This window comes from Pleurodeles waltl, chromosome 6 (assembly GCF_031143425.1).
Source record: "Pleurodeles waltl isolate 20211129_DDA chromosome 6, aPleWal1.hap1.20221129, whole genome shotgun sequence".
Taxonomy (NCBI): domain Eukaryota; kingdom Metazoa; phylum Chordata; class Amphibia; order Caudata; family Salamandridae; genus Pleurodeles; species Pleurodeles waltl.
Genome location: NC_090445.1, coordinates 182,782,405 through 182,795,375, shown reverse-complemented (window position 1 = coordinate 182,795,375; position 12,971 = coordinate 182,782,405). Strand labels below are relative to the sequence as shown.

Below are 12,971 nucleotides of genomic sequence, written 5' to 3'. Positions count from 1 at the left end.
GCAATAGCATCTTTTCCTGAAATACCCTTCGAAATGGGCGGCCTCCTCTTCATCGCTCTCCGAGTCACATCTGCAGACCTGTGGTGAATGACACAGACTAACCTTCCTCCGCTTTCTGGGTACATCTCTCCAAAACGACTGCAGCCCCACCGGAGAATGCTTCCTCTCCAGACGTCCGTAGGCAGGTGCTCCCTGCACATACAGTCCCCGAGGACGCAACAATCAAGTCAACGATGCAACTCACCGAGCAGGCCATACAAACTACACACACTGAAACATGAGAGGCAGATGTACAGACAGCGCCCATACCGGATGGGAAATCAGCCGTCCACGTCGGCTACTGCTAGGGCCATCTGTCCCACGCAGTGGAGCTAAAGAAGAGGGTTTAGGACGACAAATGCTGCAAAAGCATCTCTGCGTAGGCGTGGTGAACCAAACACTCCGCATCTGCAAGACACCATGGGCCTTATTCGTAAGTCTGCCCCACAAGCCTATGACCCCTCACATTGTACAGACCTACCACCACCAATAAGCCAAGGTTTTTACATGGCAGCCAGAGGGTTCCAGGCATGTTCCTTTAGAACTTTTGTAAATTTCATTTTCGCTTGAGCTGATATTGACATATTTTTCCTCATGCCAAACAAGACCAAAAGTGCTTTTTAACTTTGGTTCTTTCTTTTCTCCATGAAGAAAGTATTGCTTCGTGCAGAGAAACAATTTCTCCTATGCCCCCTCTGCTTTTGGGAATGTCACAATTAACTTCCCACCCTCAAAAGGAACTTACTCTTTCCCTTTTAAGGAGTACATTCTAGACTATTTCCTTCATGGAAATGGGCAGAAAGGAGTACATTTAAATTTGTGGCTGTGCACAAACTCGCAGGCCATACCAGTCGTGACACATCCCCTATCGGTAAATCCTTCTAGAAGTGTAACCCAATGTTTGAGTTTAAAAAAGTGGTTTTACGTTCACACAAAAGACTAGTTAGGTGTGTAAGCCAAATTTACACATAAAAACAGCTGTGCGGATGCAACAACCCAGTGTACTGTGTAAGATGGGGGATCTTGCAGCATTTCATTTTAACCTACTCGATCAAAGAAGAAGATACAATGTGTTTTTAAATGAAAGCAGAATACTTGGAACGTAGCCTCCGTGGTGGCTTAACTCCATTTTCGAGCCTTCACATTACATCAGTAATGGTCCTTGCACAGCCTGTTGCAAAACGCCTCAGCTGTGTTTTTAAATGGTCCATTCGGATGTTGGCAAGAGCACATGAGCTCAATTTGAGGCCTGCCAATGGAGCATACTTTTCCTTATATACAAATTTCCCAAAATGGGAGCTCAGGGCCGAGAATCAAAGCCAGCTATTGCCTCATGGTTTATTTTCAGCCCAGGACTGGTGAAGATTACGTCTGCAGATGCATTTTTTTTTTTTACAGAACATGACATCTGCAGCTAGTTGGAATACTTGGCTAGCACCGAACAGTAGTCACGTCTTACATCAGAAAGACCAAAAAACAGCGTTTTGAAAATAATTCACTCACAATTGCCATGAGTGACCAGGTGGCTGTAGTCACTAGGACACAATGGGTCCCATTAACGATGGCATTGTAGAGTAGGTAAAGTAGTAGTACTCCTGTAGAAGCTGTTTATGTAGTCTTCCATACATTTGTGAATAGGCTGCGAAACATCCCAAAACGTCTAAAAACGACTCATATTGGACCCAACGATTAATTGTGCAGTAAAAAAAAAAGTGCAATATTGCGCATGACTAATAAAAGCCACACACGTTTGGCTTGTTCTCAATGTTCCGCAATAGGATTTTTACCTAACGATATCTCAATTTCGCAAAGTGGCATGATGGCATAAACGCAGGCATTAAACCCAATACATGTAATACAAAATGCGTGAAATTGCCTAGCAAATTTCGTCCAGGCCAGGCTTATATGACACACATAATTCAGAGGAGATATTTTCCATACTGTACCGGCCTCTGTGGAATAGGGGTTTTAATACAATTGCATTTTGTGCAAGCACTATATTTATTTTCCCTATGACGATACGTAGAATCTATATGCCATTTATTACCATTGTTGAGTGTGGGGGGGACATGACTCATGAGAGCTGAATTCACCATTGAGCTCTGATGCTCCTCACTCCCTCAAAAGTGGTAATCAATAGCAAAATATTCTTTATAGCTATAAGTATGGTCTTCGTCCTTTTGTTTAGTTCTACCCTCTCTCCCCGGTACCTGATGGGGTAGCCTACTGCTGAATGAGCATGCCGCAAGCATGGCACAGCTATCGGCAGACAAGGAGTGAAGGACACATCTCTGAGTTAGTTCCAAACTTTTTTTAACGAAATTGATCACTTACAATACCATTCACCTACTTAGGATGAGGAGTCCATCTCGTTGTTTCCAATGTATACATGTGCTCCCTGTTGGAACTGATCACAACCTGCAGCATGCTAGCACGAAGTTGTGCCAGTGATTCTCTGTTATTGGAAAATCATCTAGCTGCAGATTATCGTTCTGCTTCTCCTGCTAGCCGCTATTGGTGGATGATTGCAAGAGAGGTAGCCCTAAAATGTCTGTGCTTCCAGAAGTGAGGCCTAGGTCTGATCTCTGGCAGCCACCTCCATGGCCAGCCAATAATGGTGACTCTCTGAGACAATCATCCACAATTCTTAAAGTTGGCCTCCTTCTGAAAATAAACCACTGCAAGGATTTATGTAATCTGCTTCTTTATTTTGAGGTAATCAGAACTGGCAAGCTCCCAGACAGCAGCAACTGTTAGTCTTCCGAAACCGTAAATTCAATTTGGCTGGGCAGACGCAGAGCATAGTTCTCAAACACTTTTGTCCCAAGTTATCGCTCTCCCTCCTGTTCCTAACTACATTCAAATCTGTTCCTTCGTGCCCCAAGGAACTCAGGATAAACTAATACTTGGAATGAGGTTGCAAGATTATTTTCCCTGCAGAATGATTGGATCCCATCACTGCGAAGTCCCAGCACTCCTGTCACTAGTGAATTCACCGCACAAGCAACGCCCCAACAGCACTGGTGCAATCCAAACTTCTAAGCAGATGCTGGTCATAGAACATTGGCTAGGGCACAGCATCTGCCTAGTAAACCTACATCCACGACGGGCTAGGCACGACCTCTAGCTGTGCTTGCGAAACGTATCATGCTAATTCATCAGAAGGGCCAAAGTTATAATCAATCTAAATTGCATCAGTGCAAAATTTAAAATGTTTAAACTCCCCGTTCCATTGCAAACACAAATATTCATGAAAAGTATGTAATAATTGGAGTTAACCAGCTCTCAGTTCAGTATACTCTGTGTTTTCATAGGGTTTTAGGTGAAGTAGTGATTCATTGTGCGCCCGTTTTTTAGGGTGTGCTGTTCTTTTAAAGTGTATTTGCAACATATCGCATTGTGTTGTATCTCATTCTTTATTGTGCTACATTGTTGCGTACTCCCTTACTCTTTACTTTTCTGTCATGGGGAATTGTGAATTTGTGTATTGTTTTTCTGGTCTATTTTTATGAGATTTTGGATATATGCATTTTTTGATGGGTAGGTAGCTTTAGGTTTAGCAATGTGTGAATGAGTAAATATGCCTGAGTATGTTGGAACAGGTATGTATAGCATGGGGTGGACCGGACTGGGCTGATGTCAGTAGAAGTGCTGTTGATTGGCAGTAAATGCAAATAGAGTCTGGAGGTGGTTATAGATCGGCAGAGCTGGGTAACTGGATGGAAAGTAAATGTGAGTCTATGTGTGGGTTCTGCAAGCAGAATATTAGGTAAGGGTGGTATCAAGGTCAGGTGTGTCAATGGCATGAGAATGGGTAACGAATCACAGAGGGTCCCCATCTTTAATAGAAAGAAGATTTGATTGTAGACAGGAGTAAAGTCTGGATACAACCCCTGATGTGGTGCGAGGGATGTGAATTTTGAGGGACAGTGGAAGATGTAGATTTGAAGGGATGGGGAATGGATGTGGAGTGGTGTGGATATGAAGGGATTGAGAGGGGTCTGTTATGGATGCTGGAAGATGTTGAGGAATGAAGGATGTTGAGGGATGTGAATATGGGAGCGATGTGAACATTAAGGGATGGTGACAGATGTGGATATTCATGTGGAAAGATACAGATGTGAATATAAAGGGTTTTAGACAGGCGTGGATAAGGAGGGATGTGGATAGGCCTGCAAAAAGATGTGAAGGGAAGTGGCAGGAAATGGGAGGATGTGATTATGGAGGGATAGAGAGGTGTGTAGATTTGAGGAGCTGTGGAAGGAAGTAGGCTGTGGAGCGGTACAAATAGGTATGTGGAGGAGTGTGGATGTGGGAGCTGTGTAGATGTGGATATGGATGTAGAAAGATGTGAATCTGAAACAATGGAGATGGATTTGAATATGTACGTGGAAAGATGTAAAGGGGTCTAGATATTAGGGCTAGAGCCAGATGTGAATATGGATGTGGAAAGATAAGGATGGGGAGGGATGTAGATACGAATGGATAAGAAAGATGTGGAAGGATGTGGATCTGAAGGGATGTGGATATGATAGTATAGAGACAGGTGTGGATATGCCTGTTGAAAGATGTAGGAGACATATGAGAGGATGTGAATATAGAGCAAAAGAAAGGTGTGCAGCCTTAGAAGGCCATTGATGGGAACTGGATGGGGGGGGAATGTAGACATGGATGTAGAAGGATGTTGTTTTTCAGACACAGTTTCAGCTAAATCAAATCACCCAAAGGTTCTTGCTGAGCAGATCCATTAATACATTAATGTATCTGTAATGTGTATTGGATTACTCATTACCATCTTTAAGTTAAGATACTGCAGATATTACTATTCAGTTGTCAAGGAGCTCCATGCGAGGAGCTGAGTGGCAGAGGTCTTTTTCAGAGGCCCTTGTGGACAAATATGCAGTGTCACCATGCAGAATTATTTTTTCGATAAAAATAAATTGCACTGGCACAACTGTGGCCTGGAATGCATGAGGGCTAGTCAAAAGTGCTGGACGTAGGGATGCTGGATGTGCTGCTGCACCCCCAGAAACATTCATGCTCGAGTTCAGAAGGTGAATGAGCAATAAAGATGCCTTCAAATTTTGAGTTTATCTTGTCACATTTGCTGAGTGTTCAAAGACAAAGGTCACATGCCAGGCTATGTCTTCTGTCAAATTGCTGCTCATGTAGAAACTGGAGTCTTCTTTTATTTCTCCTACTGCAAAGTGAAAAGATTTTGTAAAAGTCATCTAGATGACAATCCTGCTGAGGTACAGGAAACAAATGGAAAGGCTGCAGGATGTCGGTTTTGTTTCAAACACACAGAATTTAAATATTAGGAAAAGAACTATAGACATATTTCAAATTATAGCAGCAATTAGGAAAGCACAAATGAACGAGTTTTTTGTAATTGTGAAGTGTGATGGAATCAAAGATTTTATTAGGATCAAGAATGTATTACTAGGAACAAGATAGTACCTGGTGATGCACAAATGCTAACTAGTTGTTAAAACTCGATTCCCACATATTGTTTTTGAGCTATATAGTTTTACCAGTAAAACTACAAGTTGATGCAAATTAAGTGGCCATTTCAACAGAAAATGCACTGTTTGTAAATGACAACAGTGGTATTCCAAAATGCAGGGCCAGCTACATACCACACCCTTACCACTCCTGCTGAATGGGCAAGGCACATCTGCTACAGTTTTTTTTTTGCCTGACGCTTTGATTTTTCGCAATCCCTTTCACTTCGGTGACATAACATTAATGGCAGCACCAACGCCCTGAAAATTGTTCCAGCAGCACTAGGGCAGTTCTGAAAAGAAACCTGAAGCATTACTTATGTCGTAAACAGGAATTAAGAGGTAAAGATGAGGGCGAAAACAGATGCTGGAAGATGCAGCTTACAACATTTATAGAAATCGTGTGCAATCGCCAAAACGTCTCCAAGCTGACAGCAGTGACTCACAAGGAAAGCAGGGAGTGACTGTCACAGACTGGGTCAAAGGTTACGCAATGGGCGAGAGGGAAGGATGGTGGGAAATTATGCAATCTTTGGACCGAAGCTGACATGCCAAGCCAGTTCTTGCTTGGAAGCAGGCAGGCCTCCTGACAGCACTTTACATTCCTTACCGTGAAGGCAGGTGGCGCTCGGTGAGAAACAGAAACAGCTGACAGCTAACTCGGAGCATTCCTGTCAGCGCTGGAGATAACTCCATTCCGATGACGAGTCGCACTGTAATGTTTGATAACAAGTGGGGCCATGGTGGGTATTCCAGATCACCAGTTACTAATGTGTTCTACTGGCACAGCGTATGGGTTTGTGTACGGTCTATACAGCTGAAAAATCAGGGAGGGGAGAAAGCAGTGGCGCTAGGGGTGCGGGGGGGGGGCTGCTTGATTATTCCACCCCTAGCTGCCACGTTTCCCGGGTCCATGCGTGACGTGTTGCTCCAGTCCAGTTTTTTTCATAGGCGAGCGCAAAGCTCTCTGTCCCATTCTGTAATCTCTCTTTGGGCTTCAAACCACGCCCATGTCACGTCAGTCACTTTCATTGGTTCGTGGGCTTGCCTTTTAAAATCTGCTTGCTTTCATTTGTGAAAGGCATGCATATGTCATGCCTTTTTGGTGTTTAGCCTACCTACACAGCACCGGTAAACTACTAAAAACCTACAAGGCTCGATGTTTTCAGCACGGTGTCCGGACTATTTTATCTGTTTATTTTCCACGCAGCGCAATCGCGCTGCATTTGTTTTCTTTACAGCGCTAATAGCTCTATCTCAAGCAAATGCAAGACCCATTGCATTGAAAATGCTTGTTTCATTAGAATTCTGGGACTTTTAATGGAATACATGAAAACTACAAGTCCCAGAATTCAAAGGGAAAACCTGGACTGTAGCAGCACATCACTCATGGACCTGGGAAACTTAGCAGGTCTGCTGCTAGTCATTACCCGGGCTGGAGCTATTAGAGGCAGGGTTTGAAGGTAGAAGGTGACGAATGGCCTCTGCCACTTTCTCCTCTCCAGCTCCCCCGGGTAATCACAGCGGACACAGCGGGGGCTTTAAATGACAAAGGAAAAAAAGAGAGAAAACAGAAAAGGAGAGAGAAAAAAGTTAGAGAGGTTGAGCAGGGCTGGTTTGAACATTTTTGCCAGAGCTGTCTTGATTCCGTAGAAGTGCACTTAATAGGAGGAGGTGGAAGTGGATGTTTAACCTAGCATTCCAAAACTAAAATGAAATTGGCAAAAAAACAAGAGACAAGCTGAATGTGATACAATTTAAAGTTATCAGAACAGGCAGGACGCCATTTATCCAGCCCATTGCTTTTGGTTAACAAAACAGTGCATTCTGGGACTTGTAAATTACCCTGTATGACAGCAGAAGCCTGTGCATGCAAAGTGTGATTGGCTGAAAGCCAGGGCTGGCTGAAGGTTTCATACATGACTTGGAGGCAGTTGCCAGCTATACTCAACTGCACAGCACTTGCAGCCCTATCAATGGTACCACGTCAACTATGCAGGCCACTTTGAACTCAGTAAACTCTCATAAGCCAAACCTGATAGAAGGGCTTGGACTAGAGAGGTGGTCTCAAAGCTGGACTGGCTGTACTGGGCATCGGGCTTTTCTGCTGGAAGGGTGGGGGGGGTGTTTGTTACTTGGGGGTGGTTTTGTAGCAGTGCAGCAGTTTTGAAAGCACTGCAGAGTTCCTTGTATATCCAACAACTTTCAGGCAACAATATAAGTGCCAACATAACTGGTGATTAATGTGCCTACTGTAGAGAGATCAGAGTTTTGTCTAGTGGCAGATTTGACTCAAAGGTAGCACATATGGTTAATATGCCTGCTGCAAACAACATGTACTATGCAGATTACAGAATAGTATTTTATGTACATAGCTCAGTGAGTTGCTACGTTTGTCACAGAGATCCTTTTGTTACTGTGCAGTTCATAAATTACAAACATAATCTAGCACAGTGAGCTATAAACTGCCATCAAAGAGCCACATACAGATTGAAAGGTGCAGGTTAGAAAGTTATGGTTGTTCCCAGTAATTCATTATCCTAATTTTGCTAGAAAGGGTTTGGTTAGAAACTTTCTTATTAGTAAATTCAACTCTAACCACTGTGTTCAGTTCTGAATCCTAGGTTTATGCTTCCCCAGACCAAGCATACTTAAAAATACCTACCAGTATGGATCACGTGTGAATCCTGCATCTTGTAGCACCCTTACACATTTATGATTCATTGCCTCTGTATGTATATTTGATGTAAAGTGCTCTGACACCCTACACTGGTAAAAGAGGTGATATAAAACAAATTAAATACATGTGAGAGAGGGGCTATGGAGAGACTAGAGACACATTTGGAGGGTGATAGTGAAGGAATCATTGAAGAACCCCAATAAAGATTGCCATAACCTGGTGCACTGTAAGGTTATCATTTACTATGCTTTAAAAACGAATACAATTGAATATAGAATGTGTTGTAGAATGCACCATTTTTGTCACTTTTTCCCACATTTTCTTGAGGGGGGAGAAACTACCACCTCCAAAGCCTCTTTCTAGTGGGCAGTCTTGCTTGCTGCACTCATTAGGCACCTGGTGGGGGCTAGTTTGACAAATTTTGCGAGGGCTGCTTTGGGTTCCCAGTCCTGTCTTGGGTGGTCAGCAACGAGATTCACAATTAGAAGAAGAATAATGGCCATTCTCGTAATTGTTCACTTATAGAAGAGATGCAGGTGGTATATGAGCAGTCACACATACAAATAAATGCTGGCCTGGCACTGCTCATTCTACCATGGAAGGCCAGAGACTGCTTCCTGTATCACAAGGGTCTTAGCTTTCAATCACAATTTCATGCTTATTTGGATACAACAGACCTCATTACCTTTAACAAATATTAAATAGCTGACGAATTAAAAAGAAACAAAGCTTTCTCCTTGGACCTCCAACATGGACAGATGCATATTTATTTATTTAAACGTTTTAAAGAGTGCATGATTGCCAAATGGGATTCTGGCGCTAATACTGAATGGACACTCCCACAAAACACTGCAGACAGAAAAAAAAAGATGAAGGTCAAAATATTACCCAACTAACCAGGTATTCAATTCGTTTTTGAAGGCAGAAACTTTTGAATTATATACAATGACCACCGGGGAGATATATTCAGTCTTTACCGACTGAGAACGATGTAATTTCTATGTGGAAATTAGTTGGAAAATTCATATAGTTTGGGTTAAAAAAAAAAAAAGATAAAGAGAGAACACCACAAAAACACATTGATTACTATCCACAAATGTTTGCAGCCTTGAGATCTGAACATGTGCAGAGATGTACAGCATTGAAAGAGTAACCACCTCACAGTTGGGGCTCCAGCTCTGACTCAATCAATACGTTTTGGATTATATTGTTTATTTTACTTTATTTTGTTTGGTGTTTGTCAAATGTGGCATAAAAATTGTATTACCTGTCGAGATTCCAATCCGCACCTTCACATAATTACACTTCCAGGCCAGCAGCAATTGTGCAATTTATCTATGGTCCATGAAGAGGACTTGACTAAGCTCCCCTTCAACCCCAGAATTTCATGCCTTGCTGCATATGTTTGCATTTCCAAGATCATCTCTGTACTACCAATAATTAATAATACCTTCACCAAATTCATCAACTTATCCATAGACATAAGAGTCATACATCCTTATCTCAAACATGCAAACGATTCCCTTCTGAAGAAATACACACTGCTTCATTGTATGCCTACATCCGGCATACCTTGCTCCACAAAGACTCTAGAATTCATGATTGCCAATCAATTCTCCTCACACTTAGGGAGTAAGAGCCCAATTTAGAGTCTGGAGGACAGGGTACTCTGTTGCAAACAAAAATGAATGGAGTACCCTGCCCGCCAGACCCTCAGTCCAACAACCTCATTTAGAGATGGGGGGAATTTAACTTTTTTGTCAATGAAGTCCTGTTGGCTCTGTTTATGGGAAAATTCCCCTGACAGAACATAACACCTCCCTCAGTTAGGACGGATGGAGTTATGTCCTTATTTTTCTGTGCACTTAGAAGGGCCATGAGTTTTCTGGCTTTCAAAAACAAACTTCCGCTTTGGGAGTTTCTTATTGAAAAACAAAAAAACATGTAAATGTTTAGCCAATGGCAGGCAGACCCTGGCTGTCCACCAAACCTTCTGTGCATTAAAAAGGGTTCCTTTAAATGTAAAGCCATGACCCCTGGCATAACGTTCATCTCTAAATATGATAGATAGTAGTCCATCACGATGGCAGTGGTAAAGCTCTCTGCAACTGTGATAATTAGGCCCAAATATTGTCCCAGTGATAAGCTGTTCTTTTTATGAAAAAAATGCGGCACTGCAATAACCTTACTAAAACCTGGGGTAGAGATACTCACTGCCTGTACATGGAGACCAACACGCATACACCTACAATTGCTAAACTATCGAGTTTAATGTGCTGATAGGCCTTACACCAATCGCTGGCACTGAAGGGGCCACTCATATCGAAATTCTCCTGTTCCCTATGCAAGTGCTGCTGCAAGTCAAATGTAGAGCCTCCTTTTCTGGAACCACATCCATCCAGAGAAGAGTTCTTCTAATTTAGATATCCTCTCGTTAACACGTTTTCTTGATGCGCATTGTATTTTGAACTCGTTGTAGAATATTCAAAGTAACAAGCACAAGCTAAAGGAAAAAACGCACGGCTGGGGCTATCACTCGAAACGGCCTCCACAAGGTAAGCCCGGGACTGGAGCGACAGCTGTCAAGGAGTATGCCACTTGTAGCTGGGTCATCATCTTGAATTCTTGGACGTGCAGTTGCCTGTTGCTCATGCGCAGTAATCAACGTTGCTCGACACTTGCATCCCACCAGTGCCCTCCCTCAGCAAATGAAGTTGTGCAGCCAACATAGGTGTCAGTCTTTGGCTGGTTATCTTACATCTTGGAGCTCAAACTCAGGACTGGGCAGCCCAGGGTTCACAAGTGCCCCAGTTCCATGCTAAAGTAGCTCATTCAGTCAAAGTTTTTCGTTGCATTCTGGGATTCGTAGTTCTGTTTATCCCAAAGGAAAATCAGAACTGCAAATTCCAGAATGCAAGAAAAAAACTCGCGCGGAAGACAACTCACGCATGAACCTGGGAAACGTGAAAGCTCTGAATTATCGTGGCTCGTTTCAGAGGCGGTGTAAATTAGGTCTTGAACCTGTGAGGGCATACATACGCCCCCCCCCCCCCTCCCCACCTTCTGAAATCACACACACCTCTCCGTCAGGCAGGAGATCAGACATGAGCGTTCTTTGCATGCAGAATAACCCGTCCTGTCTGGAGAATTCTCCTCGAGCAGCCTTCCCTTGTATATCTTGGCTTCACATGCCCAGATAAGGTCATGAAATCAGATCTCTGTCTTGAAAACAATAATTAGGCTGCACCAGCAAGTCGACATCACCTGCCAAGATCCAAACCACTTCAAGCAAGGTCAGTGAAAACAAAACACGAAGCAGGTGTTCATATTCTCACAGTGGCGCAGCCCTTCTAAGAAGTGCTGCAGGGGCATGCAGTGAAAACCCCGAAATAAAAAAGGAAGGCAAAACGACTGAAAAAACAAGTTTAAAATTGAGAAATTCGATACTGATTTTACAATCTAAAATTGTTGGCAATAGAGGAAAAAAAGTTTTTCCGCTCAAGTTCTGTGGGCTGCAGAAACAGAGAGCTACTGGATAAAAATGCTAAATGTAAATGAAACAGCGGAAGGGAACAAACAGAGACTAGAAAAAAAGCTGGGAAGAAGGGAGGAGGGGAAGGGAGAGAAGGCACTGGGGCCACCCTTTTAAAAAAGTAAACAACATGTGAATAACTAGGCTACTCCAAAAAGCGAATACGCTGAAACCCATTTTTCTAATGTTTTTTTTTTTTTTTTTTTTTACCTTTCTTTGTCTTCGTCCCCGTGTTCCACACCGGATTGTTCTGGCTGGGACGCGGGATACACCCCTCTAGAGAGGCCAGTGGCACCATCCGTCCTGCCTCATCTATCCGCACTTGGGCAGGTCAGACCATGTAAAGGGAAAAAAGACTCAGATGATCAGACTGAGATGATGAAGACCGATGACGAGGTAGTGTATTTTATGTGGACAGGCTGAAAATCTGGTAAGGGCATACTCCTCCAGGACTGACGGTGTACATTCTTGAAGTAGTTTACTTTTCGACGAACAAAAGCAAGCAGACAGATACAATCGAGAGACTGGTATAACCCATCTATGCTGACTGTCCTTTCTGAGTCTCGTACTTGTTGGAATAGCTTCCATATGACAATATATGGCCAGCGCACAGATGTGGAAGGACCCATGCCTTGGAAGACATTTAAGACAGTCTCTATTATTGTTTCATTTTAGTAGAAGTGTTTGCCTACAAGTCCCAGCATTCTTAGTGATCATGACTGAAGATCTAGTACTCAGTAATGTCACTTTCAAGGCAGTGGGGCCAGTCGAGAGCCCTCAACCTGTAGGCTGATGAGTCTGTTCCATCCGAGTGGTGATAAGTAGCAGTCCTGCAAAGTTTTCTAAGTTCATGTGGTATGGGCTACTCCAGTCCAGGATTTTTTTCTTAAAGTCTGGGACTTGTAGTCTTCTTTCTGCCGTTACACAACAGGGCTACAAGTACCAGAGTTCAACGGAAAATAAAACTGACCTAGAGAAGCACCTCACACATGGACCCGGGATACCTGGCAGCTGGAAAATAGGCCATCTATTTCTCAGCTTTTGGGTCCCCTTAACACCCTTACATAGCGAGTGAAGTTGGATGGCCAACAGGTGTCAATCTTTGCGTGAAGGTCTTACACTTGGAGATCAGACTCAGTTTTGGTAAGCCTAAAGGTCTCATATTTGTGTGGGTCACATGTGAGTAACTGATTCTGGTGAAGTTTTGCTTTCCATT

The 12,971-nt window shown here is 43.1% G+C and overlaps 1 long non-coding RNA gene across 1 annotated transcript in view; it reads right to left on the bottom strand.

Moving 5' to 3' along the window:
• The window catches only part of LOC138299496 (uncharacterized), a 374,925-nt gene extending 362,826 nt beyond the window's left edge, over nt 1-12,099 (bottom strand). Inside the window, exon 1 of the long non-coding RNA XR_011204758.1 lies at nt 11,966-12,099. This is a non-coding gene — a long non-coding RNA (uncharacterized lncRNA). The remainder of the gene's footprint in view (nt 1-11,965) is intronic.
• Nucleotides 12,100-12,971: the final 872 nt, after the last annotated feature.